At 45.3% G+C, this 22,908-nt stretch overlaps 1 protein-coding gene across 3 annotated transcripts in view; it reads right to left on the reverse strand.

Moving 5' to 3' along the window:
• The window catches only part of EPHX1 (epoxide hydrolase 1), a 75,874-nt gene that overhangs the window by 29,377 nt on the left and 23,589 nt on the right, over window positions 1–22,908 (reverse strand). The window contains exon 2 of one of the 3 annotated variants that reach the window (XM_081297829.1): window positions 18,898–18,974. The exons of 1 other annotated variant lie outside the window; for it this stretch is intronic. The gene's annotated coding sequence lies outside the window, so the exon portion shown is untranslated. Of the gene's footprint in view, window positions 1–16,198; window positions 16,322–18,897; window positions 18,975–22,908 lie in introns of those variants that run through there. One more of the 3 variants, XM_081297828.1, reaches the window with a different exon arrangement.

The raw sequence follows: 22,908 nt of genomic DNA on the forward strand, positions 1-22,908 counted from the left end.
TATAATATATACAGGTGTATATATTATAGAAAAATTGGAAAACAGTAGAGAAAGAAAAAAATCACCTATAATTCTACCAAGCAATGAAAATCATTGGCCACATTGGGAAAACACGAACTTGGCTTGTGCACGGCCCTGAAGGCTGCACTTCTAATGCCTCAAGGCCTCTAAGAGGCCTTCTGAGAAGGCTCTGTTCCTACCTCCTGACTCCCCCTCGGGACAAGGAACTTTCTGGCACAGTGGGCCTGGGAGAAGGGATGGGGCACGAGGCTAAGTGTGGCTCAGCCCTTGGTCTGTCTCTCTGGGAGAGGGGCCTGTTCTCATGGTATACAAAGGTTAAAGGGGAAGTCTGAAGTGCTGGAAGATTAAGTTTAGGTGAGAGGGTCATGTTAGAAATGCTACTATGGCCACACATCTTGGCTGTTGTGTATGTTTAATGGCGTTCTGAAATATAATTCATGTATTATACAGTTTTCCCACTTAAAGTGGGCAATGCAGCAGTTTTGAGATGTGTTCACAGATATGTGCAAATGTCATGAGCCATCCATGGGTTGCTTGTGGGTCACCACGAATCGAAGCCTAGTGAACAGAAACATCTGATGTCTGGGAATGACCAATGGACATTTTCTCTGGTCAATTGCCCAGGGACAATTGTGAATTTCTATCTCACTCTGCCATGTTCCAAATAGCACCTGAGATGGGTGTGACCTGCCAAGATGCCAGTCAACCTGCTGGACTGCAAGACATCATGAAGCCAGCTGAGAACTTGGCGACTGGCAGCTATTCCTTCCCTGGAAACCTTATCCCTGCCTTTGATGTACCCCCTTAAATAAACCACCGGAGCCATCTTTCCTTTGTCTAGTTCCAGCTCTTGTGTGGACTGGATGCATCAGGGGCTCCGCTTTTGTAAATATATTTCTGACTCTTAGTCTTTTGTTCTTCACTAATTATATTTTAGACTTTAGTTTTCAGTCACTTACAACCTTGTCGGCAAGAAGAAGAACCCCCAATGAGACTCTGGCTGTGGCTCCCCCATTATGCAACCATTACCACAGCCAATTTTAGGGCATTTATGTCACTTCAATGAGAAACCCTATACCCTGTAGCTATCACTCCTCTATTGCCTCAGCCACCCCCACCCCAGGGCCCTAAGCAATTACTATTCTTCTTTCTGTCACTATAGATTTACCTATTATGTTTCAAATAAATAAATTCAAGTGTGTCTTAATCCCCATTGATCTGAATCTTGCGCATTTTTTCTCAAAGAGAAATAAAGAAGAACTTATTCTCTGCCAACCAATGCCAGGAAGATACCAGCCCAGCACTGTGGTCTGGCTTCTCACCTTCCAACTTCCTGGGGAAGAGGTTCATGGCCTATTCATGTTCAGAGAAACATGCATGAACATGAACATGGTCCTTTGCCAGAGAAGAGGAGGTTCTATTGGATATAATGTGGTCAGGACCCAATTAGAAAAAAGGTGGGATGCCCCAGCACCTCCCTGAGTCCATCCTGGAAACTCAAGGCAGGAGGAGGACTCTGCTAGGAAACCACAATTTATGTGCCTTTTAGTCACTACATATTACATGTTCAGGATCCTGCCAGGGGTTTGCAGAGACTTGCTCCTGCCAGAGTTGCCCCTTTCAGCTGAGAACTTGGCGACTGGCAGCCATTCCTGTACACAGAGATCCAGCAATGGTGATCTAGAGATCTATCCATGGTGTCAACTTTACTGTCTTCCTTTAGCACAGTGGGAACTAATCTGGAAAACTGGCTATTCCCTACTACCTTTTAGCTCTTTCATATCAGTCCCTTGGAGCCATCTGATTCTTCCTTCATACCCATCACCACATAGGTACTAATGCATTCAGATTGAGTCCCCTCTTTGCCAAGTCTCCTCCTTGGCCAGAGCCCTCATCACTCCACATTTAGAATACTGGGAAAGCTATCAAGAGAGATAACCCAAAACCCTGTATCTTAGCCATCAGTGCACTTTTTAGAAGTCACTCCAATCTTCTTCCTGGAAACCAAACTTGAATGTTTGACATATCTTCCTCTCTGGAGTATGCAACTCTGAAGTTTTCCTAAAAATCTGCGATGTGCCAGGGTAGTAGGTCTTGACCATCCCAGCCTGAGATGTAATGTGGGGTTGTAAAAGAACATGTTGGTGCATGTTCTATCCCTAGCTAAGACAGGCCATGGCTTCATCTTTCAATCCTGAGCACCAGCAGTCCCTATCTGTAAGTGCCCTGTATGTGACAGCTGATGAGATGGGTGGCTAGAACCAGCACACCTACAACTAAAACAAGACAAGGGATGGCTGGATTTTTTTTGGGGGGGGGGCCCACAGAATATTTATTTATTTATTTACAGTAGAATTCATTTTGACATATTGTACATAAACGGAGCACAACTTCTCATTCCTCTGGCTGTACCTGGTGCGGAGTCACTCCAGTAGTATAATCATATATGTATATAGGGTAATAATGTCTGTCACATTTTATGATCCTTCCCATCCCTACAGCCCCACCTCTCCCTTCACTCCCCTCTACACAAACCAAAGTTCCTTCTTTCTTCCCTATCCCCCCACCCCACTATGGATCAGCAACTGCTTATCAGAGAAAACATTCGGCTCCCTCCGATTTTAAGGTATTCAGAAAAGAAAACTTGTATAAACTTTTTCCATTTTTTGAGAGACCTTCTGTCCATCCCAGGCAGTTCTCCCCTTTTGAGAATATGGGGAAGCATGTGACACTAGCCTCCATGATACTGAAGGCAGGGTGGGGTTTAGGGGCTGTGGTGCACAGGCGGAACAAGAGGAGGTAGAGAGCAGATACCAGAGCTTTTCCCAGCAGCAGGAGCAGGTGGATATAGTTCTCTGGGCACACGGATCACACCACAATAAACCAAAGTTCTGGAAAGCAGGAACTACATCTGTCCTGGTCACTGTCCCAACTCCTAGCACCCAGCACGATACAGAGAGACATTCTACCAATATTTGAACCAACTTCACAGGCACTGGATGCAAATTAGGCACATTTTGCAGGATGTTATAAGAGAACTGCAAGCATAATGAACAATAAAGGATCAACCTCCCAAGTGAACTTGACCATCTGCCCTCCTTACCTGACTTCAGCAGCAGGAGGCCCAGGGCACTGTGGTATCTTCCTTCTGGGATATGACTTTCCCTTTTCTGGGCAGTTATCCCAGTGCTTTCACCTGTCCGCTTGGGCTCTGTTCTCACCCTTCAATCACCTCCTTGGGAAACAGAGCTGTGGAGCTCTGCACACAGTGACACTCTAGAGACTGTGGGAGAGGTAGGGCAGGTTGCCACCCACCACTCCTTTTTAAAATTGCACAGTCCTGATGACTCAGCTAAGCTCATGTGTGCACAGCATGGTTATCTCACCTGGACTTCAAACAGCAAACTGAACCATGTTGACCCCAGAGACATAGTGTTGAATGATCACTGATTGAGTCCCACCTAAATGGGGGGGGGGATCCAGGACAAAGAAAAGACAATGTAATGGGGCATCCTGCATTGCCCAGGACATTACAGTTGTTCCCCCTTATATATGTTTTGTACCCACAGTCACCTGCAGTCTGAAAATATTAAATGAGTATGAAGTGGTTCATAAGTTTTAAATCATGTGCCATCCTGAGTAGCATGATGAAATCTCCCATTGTCTTGCTCCATCCCACCAAGGCATGTATTTACACTGAACGTGCCGCCCACCTTTCAGTCATTTAGACTTCTTAGTTATCAAATTGTGATGGCTGGGCATAGTTGTGCATGCCTGTAATCCCAGCGGCTTGGGAGACAGGAGGATCTTGAGTTCAAAGCCAGCCTCAGCAACAGCATGGTGCTAAGCAACTCAGTGAGACCTTGTCCCTAAGTAAAATACAAAATAGGGATGGGGACGTAGCTTGGTAGTTGACTGCCCCTGAGTTCAATCCCCAATACCAAAAACCAAACAAAACAGAAAAACCAAACAAATTGACTGTGACAGTATTGCAGGGCTTGTGTTCAAGAAACCCTTATTTCACCAAGTATAGGGGTACAGGCCAGCAATCCCAGTGACTCAAGAGGCTGAGGCAGGAGGATTACAAGTTCAAGCAACACCAGCCTCCTAAAATTAGTGAGACCCTGTCTCAAAATTAAATAAGAATCAAAGGGGGAGGGGAGAGAATAGAAAGTTCAGTGGATTAGACAAAGGAGAATAAAGGGAAGTGAGGGGGGACAAAAATAGGAAAGATAGTGGAATGAATGTGACATAAATTTCCTATGTAGATATATGAGTATACCACAGTGAATCTCAACATCATGCACATCCACAAGACTGGTAGCCTAATTAGAATAAGATATACTCCATGTTTGTAGAAATATGTCAAAATAGACTGTACTGTCATGTATAACTAAAATAAATAAATAAAAAATTTAAAAAAGAAGAAGAGTCAAAGGAGGGATGGGAATGTAGCTCACTGGTAGTGCACTGTTGAGTTCAATCCTCATATCCTCAGTAACACACACACACACACAAAAAAAAAAAAGAAAAGAAAAAGGAAAAAATCCTTATTTCATAATGGCACCAAAGCAGGAGTAGAGATGCTGGTAACTTTATTATATTGCTGTGTTACAAATGCTAAATTATATTATTAGTTATTGCTGTTAATCTTTCACTGTCTAATTTATAAACTTTATCATAAGTATGTACATATAGGAAAAAACAGTATATACAGGGTTCAATACTGTCCCTGGTTTGAGGCATTCATGGAGTAGGGAGCTAGGACTGCATTCCCCTCAGATAAGGGGAGACTGTTGTATAGCTAAGGTCGAGTGCAAAGTAATAGATTAAAAAAAAATTAAAAGCTCTATCTCTTGCATTCTAATTAAGATAACAAGAATATTAATACTTTGCTCTGGGACTGTGCCTTAGAGTCACTGATCTTGGATTATAAAACAGGCATAACTGCAGTGTGTTAATTAACCGTCCAGGAACAGCCCCTTTATTTAATAGCAGGTATTGAATGAGCACAAAGAAAGGTGTTCCGGATTAGCCCACAGTAAAATCAGGCATTGTCTGCTGGTGGGATTTCAAAGGATGAGACAAACCATGGTACAAGCAAATTCGCCAAGGAGCCACGACTCATGAAACTCGACTTTCCTTTGCACTCATTGAAGGCAAGAATCAGAGTAGGCAAAGGCCTTGTCCCAAGTCAACTGTGAGGATTAGATTTGTGGCCAAACAATGCTTTTTCGGTTGTCACTGAACGTGTTGTTCGTCCCCCCTCCCCCCTTTCCTCCCACCCTCGGTTTATTTAACTGTGCAGGATCTGGAGCCTTATATAAGCTCTCTGGGAACCCCGTCCCCAGAGCACAGATGAGCCACGACTGCACAGGAGCTGCGTCCATCTGCTCCAACCTGTCTCCCATGCCTCAACACCTTTTTCCAACTCAATGAGCCAAGGGGTGGAGCTCTGGAGCCCGACCAATCAGAGTCCAGGGCCTACTCTAATCTGCCTAGCTCCGCCCACACGCTCCCCTCCCAGACTGAGCTCCCCCAGATGTCCACAGCCCAGGGCTGTGGAAGGACTAGGAAGACCAGGTGTCCAGAGTAGACCACACTCAGAGTGCAGTTTGGGGTGGGGTCGGTGGAAGCAAACATCGCCCAATATGAAGAGAGGGACTGTTCACAGGGAACTCAAAGCCATTCTGGTTAGCCACAGGCCTGGGTGGGGAGGGGTTGGCACTAGGCAGATGACAGAGCCTTCCCTTCTCTCTCACGGTGCCTCCAGTTTAATCCTCTCATTTCATAGTTCGGAAACTGAGGTGGGAGGGAGGGAGTCATTCTAGGTCATGTAGCCAGGCAGTAGCACATTTGGAATAAAGGGAGAAAAGAATCACACCATAATCCTTGTGGGGTGGGGAGGTGTCCTCAGCTGAGTACCAGTGTTCTTAATGGATGACTCAACTTTGGGGTGCATCAGAATCACCTAGGGAACTTATTAAACCCAAAGTTTCTGATTTAGGAGGCCTAGGGTGGAGCTGGAGAAGCTCTGATTTTAACAAGTTCTCAGTGGCCACTGGAGCTATGGTCTAGGGACCACGCTTTGAGACTCCTGCTCTAGATTAGAGTATGAGCCTTAAGAAGACCAAGTTACCTGTCCTGCACGCTAGGTATTCCTTGAGCACCGAGCTCACTTCAGGCAGATGCAAGGATCCCACTGACCATTGTTGAATGAATATTTGTGCCTGAGGTGGGAAGACATGGCCTCTGTGCAGGAGCAAGAGAAAAATCATCTCCAGGTAACAGAGAATAGAGAATCCCAGAGCCTCTAGGGAGATGGATCCAATGGTTCTGGATTCACAACCACCATGATACCACCAGAAATGTGAAATAAATGCTATAGCTTCAGGGCTACCTGCTGCTCACCCCCTGGCCAGGACTGTGAAAGACTTAGCAACTCAATCCTCAAATTTTGCCAACTCTCTTTTCTAAGGAGGAGCCTCCAAATAAATCCCCTAACCCTCCCGCACAGCTTGCATGCTGTAATTTAAACTCTCAGCCAGAAACATGGAGCAGCTCTGCTCTGAAGCTTAAAGCCTCATTGGGCAACCTTCTGTCGCCTCAGAACAGACCACTGAAGCCTAGGATCCCCTTCATTTCCCACTTCAAAGTCCTGTTCTTACTCCTTTAGGAGCCAGCAAAATCTCACCCTTTGAGCTGAATGTATTTACATCCTCCTCTGGGTTGTGACCCAGAGGCCTTCTGCTCTGGTGGGCAGAATCTGAGGGTGATAGAGCTTCCTCTGGTACCACTCTGAGCATTTTCTATTGTTTAACTGATTTCATCTTTAAAACATTCCCATTTTACAGATGAGAAAACTAAGGCTGAGTCACTTGTTCAAAGTCAAATAGCCAATAAGTGAGGGAGGCTTTCAAATCTAGCCAGCCCGATGCCACAACCCACACTGTACCCTTCCCTAGGCTATCTCTAGTCTTTATGCTCTGTTACTTGGGGAAGGTTTCTCTGTGCAGTGAAACTGTGTGGCAGGGGTGATCCCTTTTCAACCTTAAGTCTTCACTGTATCTTTCTATAAAAAGGTACCTGACAAATCACAGGTATTGAGTACCATGGTAGATAAGTGAAAAAAAGCAAGTGCAGAAAAATGTATAGACTTAACAGGTACCATTTGTGTGGAGCAAAGAATACAAACATCCACAGTGAAGATTATCTCTGGAAGTTCACCTGAGACACTGGTAACAGTGGCCCCTGCAAAGAAGAAACCGGGCAACAAGGGAGAGGGTAAGAGCAAAATTGTACTGAATAGGGGTCGGGGGGTGCAGCTCAGTGGTAGAGCATATGTCTAGCATGTCAAGCCCTGGGTTGCCTCCCTAGCACTGCAGAGGAGGAAATGTATTAACTTTTGTACCTTGGGAAAACTAGTTTGTTTGTTTGGTTTTTTGTGTACTAGGAATTGAACCCAGGGGCACTTAACCACTGAACCACATCCCAGCCCTTTTCATATTTTATTTAGAGTCAGGGTCTCGCTAAGTTGCTTGGGGCATCATGAAGTTGTTGAGGCTGGCTTTGAACTTGTGATCCTTCTGCCGCGGCCTACTGAGCCGCCAAGTGGAAAAACAATCTACTCAAGCACAAATAATTCTACATTTTTAAAACATGAAAAACCATAAGGGTGTCAGGGTTTTTCCTGTGAGTCCATTTCCTCAGTGATTCAGATGCTTCACAACACCAGAGCCTCACAGATCACGCTCCAGCAGCCATGCCTAGGATGGCTGCTGCATGACTTTCTTCTGCCCAAGAAGCCTGTGGGACAAAGGTTAATCCAGAAATCCATGGCACCTGATGACCAAAAGCCCAGAAAAAAATGTGTAACTGGGTAAACTAAGCCATCTGGGCAGTTGGGAAACAGTGGCCGCCAGAGAACTAGTATCCATGTGGAGGCCATAATCTCCTGCTTTCACCTCTGCAGATGACAGTGTTTGTGTTTCTATCCTGGACCTCCTTTGAATTTTACACCTGTACACCTACCTGCTAACTTGACTGATTTCTCAGAGTCTCCAAACCTGCGGTGCATCTGAAATTACATTGTGCTTTTGTCCCCTAAACTGTGCTTCCTTTCAGGGTTCTCTCTCACGGCAACTGGGACTGTCTTCAAGTGCCAAGCCCAAGACCCAGGAGAGGTCCTTGAAACTCTTCTCCTTCATGCCACCCACATATATCACATATCACCATCAAGTTCCTGCAGCTCTATTTCCAAAATACATCTCGAATTCATCTCTACTACCACACCCCAATCCAGGTGCCTGTGGCCTCTCCCCTGGACTACTGTAAAGTCCCCTTCCTGGTCCCCTCACCCTTGCTTTGTCCCTCGAACACTCCACTCTGCAGCCAGAGTCATATTTTGGACTTGACCTTGTCACACCCAAGTTAAAATCCTTGAAGAGCTCCCCAGTGCCCTTGAGATGAAGCAATACTGGTAAATGACCTTCAAGGCCTGGGCCCAGCCACACCCCTCTGCACCACTGCACCTTCAGTTTTGGGTTTTTTTTTATTTTTTATAGTTGTAGATGGACAGTGTGCCTTTATTTTATTTTGTTTTTTATGTGGTGCTAAGGATCGGACCCAGTGCCTCACACATGCTAGGCAAGCTCTGCCACTGAGCTACAGCCCCAGCCCAGGTCCTTCAGTTTTTTCCCTCCCTCCTACCACAGGGCTCCTGAAAGGTTGTTCCCTCTCAACCTCCTTAATTTCTACTCATCCTTCGGATTTCAGACCAAGCATCTCTCCTTCTGGACAATTTCTCCTGACCTATTCCAGCATGATGCACCTGTAATTTCTGGCCGTTGTCACGGCCACACTTGTCTTTGTGACTGTGTAACTAATATAGCCTCCCCTACTACACTGAAGTGCCATTGAGGTACTGACCATGTCTGCTTTGGCTCCCCTCTGGATCCCCAGGGCCTGGCATTTTTGGATGTTCAGTAAATACTTATTGAATGTATATAAAATTTCTTTGGATAGCAGTGTAGAAAATTATCAGAACTTCTGTACAAAAAGATGGCTGAATTTTCCTTGAAGAGTAATAGCTTGCTTCTCAGTCTATTTTATACAGAAGGATCACAAGATGCAGGAAAAGCTTGAGTGGATAGCATGTGGCAAGTTTTCCCCCAAGAAGACTAGACAGCCAGTGTTGGAGACCCACTGCCAATTTCAGGGTTTGATCTAAAAAGATAAGGATCAGACTCAGCTGCCCTCTGAGGGAGACTCCCCTCCCTCAAGCCCAGGCACGAGTCGGAAAATGCTCCTAAAATCTTAATAAAGTACTAGCTGACCATGACTCAGCACATATGTGGTCTTGGCTAAGCACCTTACAGGGCTGACTGCCCAATTGTTTTTCCAGAACAAAGGCCAAGAGGGTGCACACAGTCCTGCCACCGCTGAGCAGGGCCAGGCTCTGGCTCTATCTACATGTGAGGATTCCTCTCTCTGTAGAGCGGTGTGACATTTTCTGATGGTGACTCAGACTCACAGTAGTGTCAGAACCTTGTAGTGTCATCTCCTCCTGGGAGATGTCTGCTACTTTGGGGTGGGAAACTGTGGGGGCAGAAGGAGTCCAGGAAAATCCATGGCGCCTCATGCCCCTCAGATGCCATGCCAGAAAGGTGGGGTTTGGAGGGTCTACAAAGCTTCCTCACCCAGGCCCCAAGCCTGTCTCCTCCCAACCCTCCCTGCCCCCCCAGCCTGTCCTCTTCTCCCTGGAGGAAGGAGAGGAACACCCAGTGAAAATAGGGAAACAGATGGCTTCTCCTCCATTCCAGGCTGGCCTGCCAAGGCAACCCAGAACAGGACTGTTTCCACAGCTGACTCCCTGTTAGCAGCTTCCCAAGCCTCAGGCTCCTGGGGACTTCCTGATAGAACAGCCCTGCTGGCTCCAGCTACAAGCTGGCCCAGGCGGGGTGAGGCAAACCCTGTGAGGACTTTCCTGGAACTCTGTAGAACCCAGCCAGGGAACAGCCTCTCCCCTCTCAGCCACTGCCCCTGAACCTTGGTGGCTGGGCCATGGAAATTGTTCTGCAGTAGCCAAAGGCCTTGTTTATCTCCATGCAGGACTGGGAGCCAAGCCTGGAGAACAGCTTGGAGCCAGCAAAGGAGAGAGAGTGCAAATAAGTTTGTAGGCAAAACCAAATGAGAGTGAAAAAGAGTAAAAACATTGTGGGGGACAACCTCCTGGGGGAGGGAGGACTCAGGGAAGGGAACAATGCCATCTCCTCTGGAGGGTCTCCCCGTGCCCCTGACTTCTGCATGTCAGGAGGGACAGATAGAAGGCACGCAATTTGGTACTGCACAGTGATGAAGATGGGTGGGGCATCAGAAGCCAGCATGGCTGGTGACCAGGTCTTCACAGCCTGCTCTGAATCCCAGCCCTGCCACTTGCCAGCCATGGTACCCCAAGACAGTGACTCTGCTTCTCCAGGCATCAGTCTCCATCACCTGGAGTGAAGGGTCTGGCTGGAGGAAGGGGAGGACCATGTGGGTTGGCTGGCTGGCCCTGCAGCATCTACAGAGGGGACAGATACTTTCACAGTGTTTAAAGGCCACTCAAACTCATTTATAGAACCTAAGATAAAGTCAACCTAGCAGGAAAACAGATTACATTTATTGGGGGCTAATTAGGATTGTGATCCAGGAAAATAGATTAAAGAGGTCTTGAAAATATTCTTTGGGGTTTTATAAAATAGAGGCTGTATTTATAGCTTTAAACCACAGGAGCCTGGAAATTAGAGGATTTGATAGTCAGGAATTAGGATTGGTGCTGTCAGAAGTTAAACTGTTATGTACAAAGTGGTGTGGGCTGGATCTGTGGGTGCCTGGGTGGGGTGTGTCTGTTGTATAGAAGGTCAGCAAAGTTTAACAATGTTTCAAAGATCAATTGGCACTCAGACATGGTCATATCTGTGGCTCAGTTCAAAGGCTTAGTTGCAGATGTGTCTGAGATCTGATTAATAATGGCCTCCCAACTCTGTTTTTAAGGGCCTGAACCAAAACTACTCAATTTTTGTACACAAATTTTTAGTTCTAGATGGACACAGTACCTGTATTTTATTTATTTATTTTTATGTGGTGCTGAGGATCAAATCCAGTGCCTCACATGTACTAGACAAGCGCTCTACCACTAAGCTACTACCCCAGCTCTTCAAACTACTCCATTTAAAAAATTTTTTATTTTTTTGGCTAGAACCCAGGACCTCATGCATGCTAGGCACATTACCTCTGAGCTACACCTAAACTCCATTTTTATTTTCTTTCCCTTGATACCTCCATGCAGGTTTTAAGTCCTATAATGCAAGAAGGGTAAGAGACTCCAACTTGTAAGGTTCATGTGTGAATGCTCCGGAGTTTCATTTGAAGCCCTGTCCCATCTCATACTGCCAATTAAAATAGGAGCTACTCTGTTTTCCACCGGTTTTAAATTTCCAGGGGGTGGGGTGGGGAACCAAGTGGAGCAAGTTCATGACCCATCAGGGAAAAGCATTCCTTTCTGTGGACTTTCAATCCTTGGCACTCTCTGAGCAGAGACTCCTATTTCAGTGGATAATAGGAGTGGGCCATCTAATACACCTACTTGATTTCCTTCCCACCATTAGCCACACTCTGCACCTCTCTGTCCTCAGCTGGTTTTTCCTCCGCAATGTGTTTGCTGGTCTGAAAACTTCCTCAATAGCGTGTAACGGGATAGCTCTTGTAACTGGGCCTCATGGAGCAACCTGAGCAGGCTTTCTTGTCTGGAACAGTATTGAGAGTGCTGGCTGTGCTTCATGGCCAGCAGCCCTCAGGACGAGGGTCAGAGTCCCCAGGAATGCCCTCTGGGTTGTTTTATCCTGGTGGGGGTTAGTTTGAGGGTAGGCTGGTGATGTGCCTCAGTGGTACAGCATTTGCCAAGCATCTACATGGCCCTGGGTTCATTCAATCCCCAGCATCGCAATAAAAAACTCTTGAGGCAACTCTGAAATGAAGATGTTCCACTGTGTCCTTGAGAACAGCCTTCCAGAGACAGTCTGGAAAGTCCTGTTCTGTGGGGCACATAAAGGGAAGGGGGCAAGTCTGCTTTCCCCTCAATGTTAACTCTGGAAATGGGAAACTCAATGCTATCTGGAAAAATGGGAAAGTAAATGCACTGGGTCCAAAGTGTTTCTCATACTTTCCAAAAGCTCTAAGTCTCTTCAACCCTAATAGAAGCAGGTAGTAACACGTGTGACTGTAAAATCAGCCCCGGTGCAGCCCAGGCTGCTTCTCCACAGGGAAAGCCAAGCTCAGCCTGAGCTGCAGAGGACTAACCTCCTCAGCTGGGTGGAGGGCTGGAGGCTGTCCACTCCCAGCCTCTCTGAAGTGTACTACATGGCTCTCTGATGCTCTATGAAGGCACTAGAACCTTCTGCTCCTGGCCATGGCTTCTCACAGCCTTCACAGGTCATGGGGCGGAGCCCAAGGCCCAGCTAAGCCAGATATCCAAGCACATTGCAGGGACACTTGACCCTTCCAGGGCTTCAATATGTGTCTGGACAGCCACCACCTCTGTGAGGAAGACCAGAGAAGCCCTGGACTGTGACACGGGGGTAGGAAGTCCCTTACCTCATTGTTTCGTGTAATACAATTGTCCAGAAGTAAGAGATACCTTTTTCTATTTTAAAGAAAATTAAAAATGAAGCTCAGAGAGTTTAGGTTGTTTGTTCAAGTTATCCCAGCTAGTAAGTTCCAAAAAGACATTCATATTCTGTCTGTTCATCAACCTTCCCAACTGCTAAATGCAGCAAAAAACGCCTGCTTCTGACCTGAATCAAGATTCATGGTCCCAGTTTGTAGGTTAGCTAGAGCATTTTCTAGAAAGTCTTTTAACCCCTCATAGAGGAATATTAATATTTTTTTTCCTTAATGTGAGCCCCCTCAATTAATCATGGGACAACCTAACGTTTGTGGCTTTGCAATGGCTGGATTATGCACTAAACAGGGATACCCTGCCATTCAACAAAAGGAGAGACACAGGCAGGGGGTCAGTGGGCCTCCAGATCTGGCTGAAGGAATGGTTAGGGCCAGACTGTGAGAGAGTGAACACTGCTCTTTGTAGGGAGAAAGGATGACCCTCCCCCAAGAAAGTAAATAAACCATGATGGCAGAGGAAGCAGTTCTGTTTGAGCCTGATTTCACAATCCGGTTTTTAGTTATATAACCAAGGATAGGACTATACAGCTTTTCCTGGGGTACCCACCAACACCCCCTCAGGAGAGGGTATGGCTAAATTCTAGGCAAAGCTTTGGTTCCCTTTAGGGGGAACTGCTGGGGAACTACTTCCTGTTGCTGCCTCCCTTCTACTACACAGCCCACAAGAGTCTCTGCTAAAGCCCTTAGGCTTGATTGCAGAACTACCCACCAGTGACCTCGGATAGCCAGCTGGGCTGGGCAGTGACCCTCCTGTCTCTCTCTACCCAGAGCCCTTGACCTCTGTCTCAGGCTTGTTGTCCCTCACCCCAACTCAGAGCCAAGGTCTTTATTTGCAGCTGTCCTTAGTGGAACCTGCATAGGCTGTTGGACTACAAAGCCCCTAACCAAACTGACCACTCCCCACCTACATATTTCCTATCCTTTTGGGCTTCTTAACCACAGAATCATCCCATAATACAGCTGCAAGGAAACTTGCCAATTGCCAGGGCTGACTCCCTCATTTTAACAAGGAGGTCCAGGGAGAGGACCCATTTTAATTGTTGAGCTGAGACTTGAGCTGAGTCTTCTTCCTAGGCCCTTCCTCTTTCAACATCACCATCACTCTGTTACTTCTCAAAGGAATGAACTGATTGGTAGGATCTGTGACCTTAGCAGAGCTGGGCTTTGAGCACAAGATTCTAGAGGCCCCTCAAATCGCATGCCCTCCACAGCAGTGCTCACTCCAGTCCCAAGTGGCTGTGCTCTGTGCTCTGTCCTCAGCAGCGGTGGCCAGCACATACTGCCCACTCTTATTTTAACACACAGTTGTGCTCCATGCTTTTGAGTCTCTCTGCAGGAGAACTGAGAAATAGTCTGAGGACAGCTTCTATTGTTCACTTATCTGAACCTGGGCCAAGATACCAGGAAAAAAAAGAATCAAGGTGAGAGGTGAGCAGTGACCATGCCTGGGCATGTTTGCTCTTCAATGGATGGGTGAAGAAACACTCACATGGTGACAGAGGAGTCCCTGTGGGTCCCACTTTCGTGAATGTGGATGTTAGGCAGGAACCTCGCACCACCGGAGGCTCGGGAGAGGCACTCCACTTCCTCCCATTGTCAGGATGCCCTTTCTCTAAAGGTCCCTCTGCCCACACAGCCCTCACTCAGGGCTCACCATGCATTCCCACATCTGTAAGCCTGCAGCCAGCCTGCTTAAGGCATAGCTGAGAGGCAGTGGGATCACCCAGGGAGCATGGGAGTAGTTTGTTGTGGATGGTATTGGGTTTCACTCCCTTGTGGAGCAGTTATTTTCTGTGGAAGGTCTTCTTTTTCTGGAAAGAGGGGTGCAGTAGTAGCTTGGGGTCCTCACTTACAGGCTGGGCTAGTTTATCCCGTGGGTGATTCAGACCAGATTGGCCCATACACTACAAACCTGGACATAAAATCATCCATGCCAGGCACACACGTGCCTCATGGGTCTTACTCTTCTCTTGGCTTTCTGCAGCCAGCCCAGATCCCTAGCTCCCCAGGTATAATGGAACATAAGGCCCTCTTTTCACCTAACATTCCCTTTATCTTTAATGCTTTATTTTTTTTTTCCATAGCACACTTCATCTTCTAGTATAATTTGTATCTTACAATTTTATTTACTGCCCCCACCAAAACAAACAAAAACACTACAGACTCAATGAGGGCACATTCCCTGCTGTGCTCCAGTTTCTAAGCATTGTCCACAATTCCCAAGAAAACATGAAATCATCACATGACCTTCCTCAAAGCTGAAATTTGGGAAAGAAAAATTTTGCTGAACACACACAGTTTTGTTTTGTTTTGTTTGTTGTTGTTTTTTTCCCCCCTCTCCAACTAAATCAGACCAAGTGGGGCCAGTAAAGGCTCCTCCTCTCTGAAAAAAGCAACCATCATACCAGAAAACAATGTTACTCTCTGAGATGGTGTGGTTTCCTGAAACTGTTTATTTTCGCTTTTGCAGAAATCCAAGGAGGCTGCCGAGCAGCACAGAAAAAAACAAAACAAAACAAAACAAACAAAAAAACATAAATCCTCAAATGTCGTGCTCAACAATTTCCCATAGTACAGATCATACATTGCAACAGAGGCACTGCCCTGAGGTTATGTGCCAGAAGCTTGGGTACCCCTTCTCTCACATCCACACCTGCTGAGCCCCCAGATCCTTCAGTACAAGTGGGGGCGGGGGTGTTCAGGGGCAGATCTAGGCCTTGTGAAGCCTCAAGTGTAAACAGCGGAGGTGGGGAGTGGGGAAGAGGCGGGGCGAGCCAGAAGTTTAAGCAGGATGGCTTGGAATAAACCTGAACCTGCCAGAGAGGGAGGCAGACCCAACTCAGGTCTCTGCCGCGCTTTCCACAGATGGCTCACAGCCCCTGGCTTCTAGGACACTAGAACTCTTAACCTCCGCCGGTCTCCTCTTGCTTGCGTCGCGCGCTGTGCTGCCCTCCCGAGGGAAGTGGAGAGGGGCGGGTGCTGGACAGCGATGACAATTAGACATCTTTCAATGTGATCAGTATTAGGACTTGAGTGACAAGTTCATTTCACTGTGAAAGCGAGACGCACCCCTGGAAGCAAGGGGACCCGTGTGCATTCCTCTGTCAGCAGCCCTGGGATGCCTACCCTCCGTCCCGGCCCTGGAATTCCTAACCCAAAGTCCCAAACCGGCTGAGGCCTCTTCCCCCGGGATGCGTGCATTTGCGGGCCAGACTCCGGATGGCTGTGTGCGAGGGGCGCCAAGCAAAGCCCTTCGGTTCTGGGAGGTAGCCGAGGGTGGCTGGCCCCAGAAGTATGAAGTGACCTGCAAATCTTACTGCACTCTTGGCGCGAAGGCGCAAGCGGACCGCGATTCCCAGCCCTCCGCCCTCGGCCCCCATCGCGGTTCCCGCGCGCGCGGACCGGCATTCGCGTATGCGTCCTAGGAGCGCGGGCCCTGGCCGTCCCGGGAGCTTACGGTCTCGGATTGCGGGCTCCGGAGGCGGCAAGCGTGCGGTCCCTCCGACTCCCCAGCTCCTCCTGGGCCTGTCGGCTGGCCTCCGGGGTACAGTCTCCGCCCAGACCCGGCCTCTGACACAGGGGGGGCGTTCCCTAGCCAGGCCTACCCTGGTTCTGTCCCGCCCCGCCGGGTTACCTGAGCGACGCCAGGAAGTCTCACCTCCCCGACCATCCATCTGAGCTTGGGAAAAACTCTCTTCTCAAAGGGGCTGTCCGGGGACCCGATACAGAACTGGAGACAAACGCTTATTTATTTATTTAAAATTTAAGTTGTCGATGGACCGTTATTTTATTTATTTACATGCTAGGTAAGCACTTTCATCTTTCTAGCAATTCATTGTTATTTGTATTTTACAAACGTACTGGTCTTTGATGAATATAAAATCAAGTCTGACTTTCAACACAGTCTGAGAAGCACTAGTCTGACCCACTCTGAGGGCTTGATGGTGAGGACTAATGACACTGCGCGCTGGGAGAGCAACTGGGAGTGAATCAGCTTCCAGACAGAAGGAGGTCGGGGCCCAGACATGGGACTCCTTTGGCTTTGGTTTAATCTCCAGATGGACACTGTTAGAAAACTTGCCCATTCACCTCTCTCAATATCTCTCCTTATCTCCTGAACAACCTGCCAACACCCTCACGTACTCAGAAGTACAGTTGTTTCAACCAGAGATTCTCAAGATCTCATCAGACAAACCAGTCCCCTAGGATGCCTTGTACAGGGCCTGTGATCAATTTTAAGCTTTGATCTTCAGCACAAATAACTTAAGAATAAAGCTTACCACCACCAGCAGCCACCCACCCTTGGTCCCCAACCTTCCTGCTCATCCTAGCCTAAGAACTCTCCATTTTAAATTAATATAGGCAGTTTGGGGCCATCAAATACATTCAACTCATTCCTACCCACAATCTTTACTCATATGGTGCCTCAGGGCAGGATACCCTCCTCCATCCAAACACGGAATCTCCTGTGCTTTAGTTCCACACCCTCCCACAGACGCCTTCTCTTGCACCTGCAGTCTCTGGCATCTCTGTATTCCTTCAAATCTTGCAGTCTGGGAGAATTTCCTTCCAGCCCTACAAATTGTTCAATTTGGACAGCTCTGCCTCTGGCCATTTCACCGAAGAACTCAAATTTGTTACTCCTAAAACTGAAGTGATGATGAAAATATTCTAAAAGTAGATGCAGGCAATGGATGCATCACCACAACTGTGAATATACTAAAACACAGAATTGTACAAACTAAGAAGGTGAATTTGGGGCTGGGAATGTAGCTCATTGATGGAAAACTTGGCCTACAAAGATCTCTAGCACTGCATAAATAGATAAAGAGAGTGATTTTTTTTTTTCGGGAGGGGGGGCACTGGGCATTGAACTCAGGGACACTTGACCACTGATCCACATCCCCAGCCCTATTTTTTGTGTTTTATTTAGAAACAGGGTCTCATTGAGTTGCTTAGTGTCTTGCTTTTACTGAGGCTGGCTTTGAACTTGTAATCCTCCTGCCTCAGCCTCCTATGCTGCTGGGATTACAGATGTGTGCCACTGTGCCCAGCTAAGAGACTGAATTTTATGGTATGTAAATTACATTTCAAGAAAGCTGTTATTTTATTTAAAAACAAAACTGGCATCACATGGCAACCTCACTTCTCACTTCAGTATCCTCATATCCCCCTCCTTGGTTAACCATCCATTTGGCATAGGCTATAAAATTTAAAATAGTTCAAGATATCTCCAAGTTCAACTTACATATTGGCCACTGATAAATAATATTTTATTTAGAGACAGGGTCTCACTGAGTTGCTTAGCACCTTGCTTTTGCTGAGGCTGGCTTTGAACTCATGATCCTCCTGTCTCAGCCTCCTGAGCTGCTGGAATAACAGGCATGTGCCACCAAGCCAGATAGCCTTCCCCATTTTTGGTGAAAAGCCATTGAAAGGTTTATGGACCAAGAGTAGGTATAGTATGAGCTCTAGAATAAGTTACATTTTTAAACAATCCGAACAAAGACTGTTCCTCCGTATAAACTTCTGGAGAGTTTTCAGGTACTATAGTTTGGATCCTGAGCATACCCTAAAAGCCCATTAAAGGATTGCTCCCCAGCGTGAGGCTGTTGGGAAGTGGTAGAAACTAGTGAGGTCTTCAGATCTCTGGTGCATGCACTTAAATGGATGTGGGCCTCAGTGCCTTCTTCCTCTCCTTCAAAGTTTCTGACCATAAGGTGAGCAGTTTTGTTCTATATACAGGCCCACCATTATGTGCCGCCTCAGGTCCAAAGCAGTGGGACAAACTGATCACAAACTGAAACCTCTAAAACTATGAGCCAAAATATATCTTGTGGGGGACAATTTTGGACAAAGATTATAGATTCACCCCTGATTCACCAAATAGGAAATTATAATTTGTTTATGCAAAAAATGTACAATAAGAATCGAATCATGAAGAAATTAAGAAACATTCTACCAAATAGCTGGCCTGCACTCTTCAAAAATGTCAATGTCACGGGTTGGGGATGTAACTCAGAAGTAGAGTGCTTAGCACACGTGAGGTTCTGGGTTCCATCCCCAGCACTGCCAATAAAAGAAAAGTTAGTGTCAGGAAAGATAAGGGAAAGTTGAAAAACTTCCTGACTGAAGGCCAGGTGCAGTGGTACACACCTGTAATATCAGCTACTTCTGAGGCTGAAGCAAGAGGATCACAAGGTCAAGGCCAGCCTGGGCAACTTAGCGAGACCCTGTTTCAAAACAAAATAAAAAGTGCTGAAGATGTAACTCAGTGGCAGAGCACTTGCAGAGCATGTGTGAAGCCCTGGGTTTAACCCTTAGTACCAAAAAAGAAGAAAACAGAAAGAGACTGAAGCATCATGAAAACTAATAGTGATACTCTTCTACACTGAATCCTGGACCAGAAAAAAATGTTTCTATAAAGAATATTATTGGGGGCTGGGGTTGTGGCTAAGTGGTAGAGCGTTTGCCTAGCACGTGTAAGGCCCTGGGTTTGATCTTCAGCACCACATAAAAATAAACAAATAAAGGTATTGTGTCCAACTACAACTAAAAAATAAATACCTAAAAAAAAAAAAAAAAGAATATTATTGGTCTGGGTGCAGAGGCATACCCTTAGAATCCCAGGTACTCAGGAGGCTGAGGCAGAAGGATCTCAAGTTTGAGGCTAGCCTGGGCAATTTAGCAAGACCCTGCCTTAAATATAAGAAGGGGCCAGGCGCAGTGGTGCATGCCTGTAATCTCAGTGGCTTGGGAGGCTGAGGCAGGAGGATCTGGAGTTCAAAGCTAGCCTCAACAATTAAGTGATGCTCGAAGAAACTCAGTGAGAGTTTAGAGACCCTGTCTCTAAATAAAATACAAAAAAGGGCTGGGGATGTGGCTCTGTGGTTAAGTGCCCCTGAGGTCAATCCCTGGTACTAAAAATAAAAATAAATAAAAAGGGATGGAGATGTGGCTCAGTGGTAGATGACCCCTGGATTCATCCCCAATACTGTCATTTAAAAAAAAAAAAGTGGGCAGGAGCTCAGGGCGAGAGCACTTGCCTAGCATTTGTGAAGCCTGGGTTCAATCCCCAGTACTGCAAAATAAATAAATAAATAAAATTATTGAAACAATTATGAAAATTTTAAGAAGTTCTATAGATTAAACAATATTATTATATTAATTTAAATGTCCTGATTTTGAGTTGTTTCCTAAATGAATATTGCCTGATCTTAGAAAATATACACTTAAGTATTTAAGGAGTAATAGGATATCATGACTGAAATTTACTTGGATATGGTTCTGTGTGTGTGTGTGTGTGTGTGTGTAAGAAGTTTTAAATACTGGCAGATCAAAAATTTATTTATTTTAGTTCCCTAAGGAAAACACCATGAAAATAATTATAGGTGGTGGTGGGGACATTATCAATTTTACTAGCAGAAAGTAATTAGGAAAAAAGGAGAGATGTCAACACATTTTTTGGAGATGGATAGAATGATTAATTTAGCATAACAATTAAAGCTAAAAACTTACTATGGCTAAAGCAAGCAGATTCTCATGTTAGACTTGTAGGGATCAGCAAACTACAACTCTTGAGCTAAATTCAACTCACAGGCTATTTTATAAATAAAGTCTTATTGGAACACACTGTGTTCACACTTACATGTTTATATACTGCCTATGGCACCTTTCAAACTAAAACAGCAGAGATGAGTAGTTGACGCTGAAGCTCAGAATCTTTATTATCTGGCTCTTTGCAGAAAAAGTTTACCAACTTCTGCTTTAGAGCCCTGAAAATTTTTAGAAACTAGAGGTATCAGGAAGCTGTGAAGGCAAGGGGCAGGGAGATGTTGAAAGTGGGAATCTGCCTTAGGCCTTGAGGGTTCCTGCTTATTAATGCTGGGTATTCATTCGAAGAATGCAAGAATCTGATTTGCATTCTCTGACTCCTACCCAGGCCACTTCTTAGTCTTGTATTTGCAGAAAGCAACATTGAAGGTTGGAGCAATGCCACGCTACCCATCTCCTCAGAAAAAGAGTGGATATCTTCTGTAACAGAACTCACTATGTGTGCAGGTATCTATTTGGGGGCCTTTGTTCCAGTGGGACTTGTGGCAAGGGAACTAACAGGAACATGAAGCTTTGGCTACTGCTTTTCCATGAATGATAGTTCTTTGTCTCTGACCTAGGAGTCTCTTATCTTCTGCTGTTATCCATGCAACAGTAACAGGCTAGGCTTATTAGTTTGGACATAAACTAAAATCTCTAGACACTGGTCTTGATAATGGGGATAAAAACAGGAGGATTAAAACAAAAAAAAAGTCAAACAACCTTATTCAAAAATGGGCAAAGGATAGACATTTGAATAAACATTTTCCAAAGAAGATATACAAATGGTCATTAAACCCATTTAAAAAGATGCTCAATATCACTAGTCATTAGGGAAATGCAAATGAGAACCATGAGATAACACCTCATACTTACTAGGATGGCTACTATCAAAACAGTGGAAAATATCAAGTGTAGGTGAGAATGTAAAGAAACTGGAGCCCTTGTGCATTGTTGGTGGGAAGGTAAAAACAGTGCAGCCAATGTGGAAAACAGTAGGACCCTTTTCTCAAAAAATTAAACAGAATTATTATCTGACCTAGAAATTTCACTTCTGGATGCTTACCAAAAGAATTGAAAGCAGGATCTCAAAGATTAATTTCATATTCAAAGTAGTATTATTTTTAAAATATTTTCTTTAGTTGTATGTGGGCACATATCTTTATTTTTATTCATTTATTTTTATGTGGTGTTGAGGATCGAACCCAGGGCCTCATGAATATGAGGTAAGCGCTCCACCGCCAAGCCACAACTCCAGCCCCAAAGTAGCATTATTAACCTTAGTTAAAAAGTAAAAGCTACCCAAGTGTTCATTGAGGGATTAATGGATAAACAAAATATGCTATACCAAAACAATGGAATATTATTCAACTTTAAAAAAGAAGAAAATTCTGAAACATGTTACAATATGGATGGACCTTGAAGACATTATTCTAAATGCAATAAGCCAGTCACAAAAAAGGTGACTACCAAATGGTTTCATTTATATGAGGTACTTAAAGTTATCAAATGCATATAGAGAGAAAGTAGGGGTCCAGGAAAGGAAGGAATGAGGAGTAATGTCTCATGGATACAGTTTCAATTTTGCAAGATGAAAAGAGTTCAGGAAATGGATGGTGATGATGGGTGCACAATATCATGTACTTAATGCCACTGAATTATATATTTAAAAAACGGGTAAGATGGAAAAATTTATCTTATATATATTTTACCAGAATTTTTTTTAAAAGAGAATTTTCTTTATTTTATTTATTAGTTTTTTCGGCGGACACAACATCTTTATTTGTATGTGGTGCTGAGGATCGAACCCAGGCCGCACGCATGCCAGGCGAGCGCGCTACCGCTTGAGCCACATCCCCAGCCCTTACCAGAATTTTTTAAATATTGGATAAAAGAGAACAGAAGGATTAATAAGAAGATGTTATATCCCCTGTTCTTTGTCTTTGCCCTAAGCCAAGGACTACCAGTCCTCCTTGGCGGACCAGAGATTTATTTTCTGGAAACTGAACTGAGGAATACGAGGCACATGTAGGACAGGAACAGGGATGATACACCCAGCAGAAAACAGGACAATCAAATAAAGTCTTTGAACTAGGCTTCCTTAGCCTCTTGGGTTCGCGGAACACTGCTCTCTCCAGGTAGTAATCCCCAGGGAAGGAGAAGTATGAATTTCTGAAGTGAATGAGCAGATTCAGAGAATATAACCACAGGTAATGACACTTGGGGTCCCATAACAAAACAGATGTCTTCCTGTCTGACCACCCTCCACTGAGGTCAACAAGGGTTCCACACAGAACGTTCCAGTGCCTCACTTCTAAATAGTAAAGGATCACTGCACACTTGATAAAAGCCACTAATATGAAAGGCAGAGTCCAAAATAGAGGAAAAGTGTTCCCAGTCATTTAAAACAAGGCAAAAAGTAGAAAAGTCTTCAAAGAAACGACAAGACATGAGGATATGCATTGCATCTATAAAACAGGGTGGGGAAAGAAACACTTAGAGAATTAGAAAACACTTTTTGAAATAAATTTTAATAGAAAGGTCAGAAAACAGAGTAATTAAAAAAAACACAAA

This window comes from Spermophilus citellus, assembly GCF_964194105.1.
Source record: "Spermophilus citellus genome assembly, chromosome: 6".
Classification (NCBI taxonomy): domain Eukaryota; kingdom Metazoa; phylum Chordata; class Mammalia; order Rodentia; family Sciuridae; genus Spermophilus; species Spermophilus citellus.